The sequence below is a fragment of the Coffea arabica genome, chromosome 4c (genome assembly GCF_036785885.1).
Source record: "Coffea arabica cultivar ET-39 chromosome 4c, Coffea Arabica ET-39 HiFi, whole genome shotgun sequence".
NCBI classification, from domain to species: domain Eukaryota; kingdom Viridiplantae; phylum Streptophyta; class Magnoliopsida; order Gentianales; family Rubiaceae; genus Coffea; species Coffea arabica.
In genome coordinates, this window is record NC_092316.1 from 40,904,898 (window position 1) to 40,911,417 (window position 6,520).

The following is a 6,520-nucleotide window of genomic DNA, read 5'->3' on the forward strand; positions in this document are numbered from 1 at the left end:
AAACAGAACACCATGACCAGAATTTCGGCCAGCTTCCTTTCGCAACTTTCCTTCGATTTCTATCCACTTTCTAACCATAATCATCTCATTCATCACATAAACAACCATAATAAAACAATATAGCCTCAAGTCAGCTACCTAAAGGTCTCATCAAGACATCTAGCTTAGAGTTTAAAGCAAGAAATAAGGTTCCTTAAGTCCGCTAGCCTATACACACAATTAGGGTTTCAAACCCATGAAATTAATCATCTATCTTCTTAAAATTTGAAAGATTAAGAGGTGAAGAAAGGTTACCTCTTCAAGTTATGAACCCTAGTTGGAAACCAGATTTTTCCACCGAATTTCCTCCAAGAAATTCCACAAGATTGCTTCTTTCTCCAAGATGGAATGAAATCCCAAGAATCTATGAAGTTGGATGATGATTTGCAAGTGAAATTGAAGCTAGGAGATGAGGTTTCTTTCTTCCCTTTTCTTTTCTTGCTTTGGCAGAGAATGAGGAGAGAGAGATGAGAGTGTTGAGTGGTTAGCTTGTGTTGGAAGATTGGAGGGAAAAGTAGCCACTAAGCTTGCCAAAAGTTAACTTTGAATAGTTGTCGAAATAGGGTTTCGTACCACCACTTTCTCTTGGGTTTGATACACTCATGCACTAATCCTCCAATATAATTCTTTTAACACTGTAATTACTCGCTCTTATGAGTCTAGTATTAATTTCTCAAATCTCCACTTAGTTGTTCCGACACGATTTACGCGAACTTCCGACTCACACGCGATAAAGCGAAATTTGAGGGCAATTCATGCAACTAAAATATAATTAACTAACTCTAGGGCAAATATTTATAAAAATGACTATTTTAAGAATAAAAATATGAGTCCTCGCAATTCGAGTTAGAACGTGAGCAGAAAAAGAAAGAACTTAGAGCCGAACAAAATGAAAAGAAAAAGGCACATGTACATTCGGCTAGTAAGGAAAAAAAAAGAAAAGAGGGGAAAAATGGGGGAAAGCACTTGATGCTCGTAAAAGCCAAATAAGTACAGCGAGCTATGAGTGCACGACAACCACTTTCTTGTACTAGTGTGCAAAGAAGTAGGGTTGTCCAATGATGATCCATTTCTAACTTTCTAACTGTAGACACCAAATTTTGAACAATTTTATGTAGCATCTATTTCATGATTTTCATTTTAGATTGCTTGCATTTTAGTTCGTTATTGTGTGTTTTGTACTATTAGTTGTTATGATATTTTAGTTTTATTCATTTTCGCCCTTTTAGTTGACCTATTTCATTTGCTATTTATTCTTATTTACTTTTAGTTTTAGTTTTTAGTTTTAGCTTTTAAGTTTAAAATTAGCATAGAGTTTTTAGAAAAAAGAAAAGGAAAACATCAAAAATATGTTTTAGTCATTTTGTTTTTATTCAATGCTTTCTTGAAAGAAAAATGAAAATGAAAAATCATAAAAAAGGAAAAAAGAGAAAATTAAAGAAAAAGAGGAAAAGGAAGAAAAAATTCAAAAAAAATAGGCTTTAGTTGGATTGGAAAAATGAAAAAAAAGAGGAAAATTTGTTCACAAAATATGTTTATTTCTTTAAATTCAATCTTTGGGCACTTTAGTTATTTTTATTAAGTTATTTTGAGAAAAAGAAAATGATGAAAAATGAAATTTTGAAAAATTAAAAAATGGCCATTGTTGTTTAGTTTTTTTTTAAAATTATTTTTGTTTTGTTATTATTATTATTACTTAGTTTGTGTAATTTTGTTATTATTATTATTTATATTTTATTTTATCATTTCTGTAATTAAGTTCAAAAAAAAAAAAAGAAGAAGAAGAAGAAGAAGCAAACCCGCGACAGCAAGCTGCGGAAACGCAGCTTGCAAATAAGATTGCAGGAGGTCCTTGGAAAAAATGGAGCTACGAATGGCCAGGTGTCTAGGACACCTGGAGGGGGGATGAATCTAGAGGAAGGAGCTAGGTTTTGGAAAAAGGAAAAGAGGGGCCGCAACAAGAGAGTTTAGGAGAGAGGGGGGGAGATGGAGAGAGGCATTGAGTGAGGGCTGGAGATCGGAAAAACAGAAAAGAAAAACAGAGAGGAGGGCAGCGGGGGATTGAACAAGAGAAAATCTGAGCAAGAGAGGGAGAACAGGGCGAAGGGCTGTAAGGAAAAGCTAAGAAGAAAAATAAAAGAGCAACGCCAAGAGCTGGCCAAAGAGAGATAGCGGCGGAGGTGTTGGACAGAAACTGAAACGAATAGGAGGAAGGCGAGGAAGCTACAGGGAAGATTTTTGGAAGAAATGACAGCTACGGTTGAGTGAAAATACTGAAGGTTTCTGACGGCTGGGGCTTGTTGAGAGGGAGGAAGGGAGAAATCTGCTCCAAAAGACGTCAAAGGTAATTCCTTTTTGTTTTTTTACTTCTCTCACAAACCAGACTTTCATTGAATCGGCCTGAAATTTCTGCTACGTTTTGTTTATGAACATACGTTGTTGTTTTGCTGCCTTAGTAGTCCGATGGATTGGGTGTTGTGTTAAAAATCCGTTGTTAATCTTGATTTGAGAAACGAAATCTGATGGTTAATGTTTGATGAACTCTTTTTTTATTTTGCTCCAAGTTGTTGGGTTGGTCTGTTATGCCGTCGGTTTGATGGAAAGTTCAGAAATTTGTAACTATGAGATGAACATGTCTGGGCAAGCTTTTCCCCCCAGTTCAGATGTCTTTTCTTTTGTGTGTTTCAACCATGTCTTGATAATAAACTTGGAGGTGAATCCTTGTTGCTTTGCTGTTAAAATTTGTTGCTGCCGCGTGAGTTTGCTAAGTGTTAAGGCATCAGATAAGTTTCAGAAATCTGCTAAAGTTGAATGATTTCCTCCGGTTTCTCATATGTTAATGCCTAAGGCTTCATGGTAAAAATGGAAAGCATGTGTGGTGAACTTGTTATTTCATTCTAAGTTGTCGTTGATTGAGTCAATAGTAATGTTTGGGTTAGCCAAGAATTGCAGCAGAAAGTTGCGGCAGCATTGTAACTATGAATTGCAGAATATCTTGCCGAAGTTAGCATGCTTGATATGATCGGATCTCCTTGATTTCCTTGCTTATGATCTTCTTGTAATGACTCAGCTCTGTCTTTGATACCTCAAATTTCTTTTGTGGGGCATGAAATAGTCACTCTCATGCTTGCTAGCACCATTCTCTTGCCCAAATGCTGTTCAGTTTTTGCATGCGTGTTGTCTGACCATTGATGTCTAAATTTACAAGTTTCATGGTGCAAAGTAGGAAGATTGCATGATAGCTGTGTTTGGATTGTGTGCTGTTTTAATGTCAAGTTGAAAAGCTGGATGATGGATCGGCACTTGAGGCTAAAGCCTACAACTAAGAAATGAAGATTGTGGCTGGGCTCTTTGAATTGCAGAGAGACCTGCTGCATCTTTTTCTTTTTCCTTCTTTTGCTGTTTAATTTTTACCCTTGAGGGTCAGCTTCAATTCTTGTTTCATTGCATGTTTAGTCAATGATTGATAGTAGAAATCCTGGCATTTGATGAACATATTTGCATGATGAAATGGAAGGAAATTCACGGCAGAAATGGTGTAGAAAAATGGATCTTCTACGTATGCATGCATGAGAACCAAAAGAAAATTGCATTTTAAACCCTCAAGATCCCCCTTATTCCACTAGGACCCAATCAATTGAATAATCTCCTCAATTTAGTCCTTGGTAGTTTTAATTTTGAAACTTCATTGCTTGCTTTGCTTCAAATTAACTACCATGCTTTGTCAATTGCACTTAAGCCATGACTTTGGGGGCTTTATGACCGAACGAGCTCTTGTTTGCCTATTTTCTTTAATCTCTTCAAATAAATTGGTACCTTGACCATTTCTTTTATTTTGGAGGATAAATAAGTGATTTCACTCCATTTAGAGCTTCATTTCAAGGGCGGTATATTTTCTTTTATCCCTTTTTGTGTCTCTCCTATGTGAACCAACGTGCTACGTGAGAAACACATGTCTACTTTGCTTTCTTAGCCTTTCCTTAATTTCTTTTATGTATGTCATTTACTTTTTGCTTTCATTAAGTTATTCTTTTTAATGGGGTATGTGTACACCTCTTGGCTTGTAATAGATAGTGCTCGGAGAGCATCTGGTCCATTCACCCTTTCCCTTTTATGCTTTTATGGGGTATGTGTACACCTCTTGGCTTGTAATAGATAGCGCTCGGAGAGCACCTGGTCCATTTCCCCTTCCCCTTGGTTGCTTGTTTTTGTTGCTACATGTTTAATTGCTTTATTAGGCTCTTGCATCTAGTCGAGCATGCTAAGTGCTATGTGCTATGTGTTTACGAGTGTTTTGGCATGTCTACTTGCTTTCATAGCCATGAATGAATGGAATGGATGAATGTACGTTTCCGCTAGTCCAACGCTAGTCGGAATTCATAGAATGGGCTAGTCCAACGCTAGACCCTTAGGGATTTCCCCTCATTAGCATATCATTTGCTTGTTCACCACATATCACGCATTTTCCTTAGTTTTATCATTTGGCATGATCCTCGAACCCGTTTTCCCTCCATTTTAGGATTTTTGCATTTCATGCTAGTTATAGGGTTCATTTTGCTTGAGTGTCCCCTTCTGATAAGGGAAACGAGCGAGTGTGGCTACTCGATAGCCTTAGCACGCTAGTTTTGCCTTCTAATCAAAGGGAAAATCAAGTCGAAAAGTTAGGAGTCCACCCCCGTACCCGACTTGTTGCATTCCTCTAGGGTCATACTTTCATTTTTATCACCTACATACTCTCTTAACCACATTTCTTCACATTTCTCAAACCATACTTTTTACTACATTTTACCTATCACTTGCTTATTTTCACTTCACAAATGAAATTCCACTTTACCTTATATATCTATTATTCTATTTTCATACACTTGCACACGAAAACATTTGAATTTGTTTTACAATTTCACACAAGCACCTTTATACAATTTCGCACACTTGCACTTGCATTTCTTGCATCTTTCATACACTTTCACACTTGCACGCTTGAATCTCATTTGCATTAATCGACCTCTATGAGGTTTTCCTTTGTTGGCCGCCACAATTCATGTGGTTTGGGACCAAAAGCCTCACAAGAGACATCGTAGAATTTAGGATTGCATTTTTCTTTCCGTTTTGCATTCATATAGTCATATCCAACGTGCGAACATATATTGGGTAGAAAATTAGGAAAGGTAAGGTTAAGTCGCGCAACTAGCCTTGGCTAGGTCAAAGGGGTGCCTTGGATTCTATCCTTGCCTTCCCCTTTGTCAAACGTGACCCCCGAACCTTTTTCTTTGGCTTACGTGGACTAGGAGTCGTTTTAAAAAGGGTTTTACTACTTTGTCTTTAAAAACACTTTTTGGGTGACTTGGTACACCCCAAATCTATACCAAGTGGCGACTCCGGTTTTCATATTTAAAAAACCCTTTTTAAATTTCATTTGGCCAAATCGTCGCTTTCCAAAGTCCCATGGCCTTTTACTTTTAATTTTGCACACATTCACACCACACTTCACATCTCACATCATCACACACATTCATTCACTTATCAAAAAATGGGGCGCGACAGTTGGCGACTCCACTGGGGACTTCCTAAGTGAGTCCAAGCATTTCGACTTAACCATTCGTTTCCTTTTTCTACCCTTTCTATGCATAGCATGTGGATATTAGGATTGCATTTTTCATTTTTAGGACCTTTTGTCTTATGTACGTAATCAAACCAATCCCTCGACTCACGAATGTATGTTTGAATGAATGTTTACTTGTTATCTCGCGCTTGCATTGCATTTGGGGGGGGGTGTCACCTTTAGAGCCTTGTGTGGTTCTCAACCCCTTCCCTCAAAATAGGGAACACTTCATACGTGCACGTTTACTTATTGTTATCCCACTTTATTTTATTTTTCGTGGGCGCCATCCCACACCGCCTTGTAGGACTAGGACCGATTGCCTTGGGTAGACGGATGGTGTGCTCTGCGCCCATAGCGCTACCTAAGGGATCACTCGAGCCACCGACCAAAGGCCCTGGGAGTGATGACCCTTCGCCTTTAGGTCTGAAGGCTTGGGGACCTTTTAAACCTTATCGAGTCTAGTCGCATTAGTGAACCCCAACCTCATGCATCCATATTAGAATTTTCCTAGGTTAGAGTCGGCCTCACCCTCTTTTAAGCACATTAGGCACGAGGGAAGGGGTTCTACCCTTTTACTTGCTTTATTATATTTCTTTTCTAAATTGCTCCCAATGTGTTATGTGTACTATCAATTGCACTAACCATTCTTTTGTTTTCTTGGCTTGCATTCATGTGCCTTAGCAATAAGAGGCCACTTTGGCACTCTTTTAGTGACCTACCCATTAGATAACTCACATGTTTAAATTTCAGTCATTGCACTTAATTTGCAATAAATACATTTCATTTTAGACCTTTTTCCCCCCGATGCATTATTCATGTCCTTTAGGCCATATTTGTCACATATTTACATCGCTTTAATAAATGGCAATCATACATTAA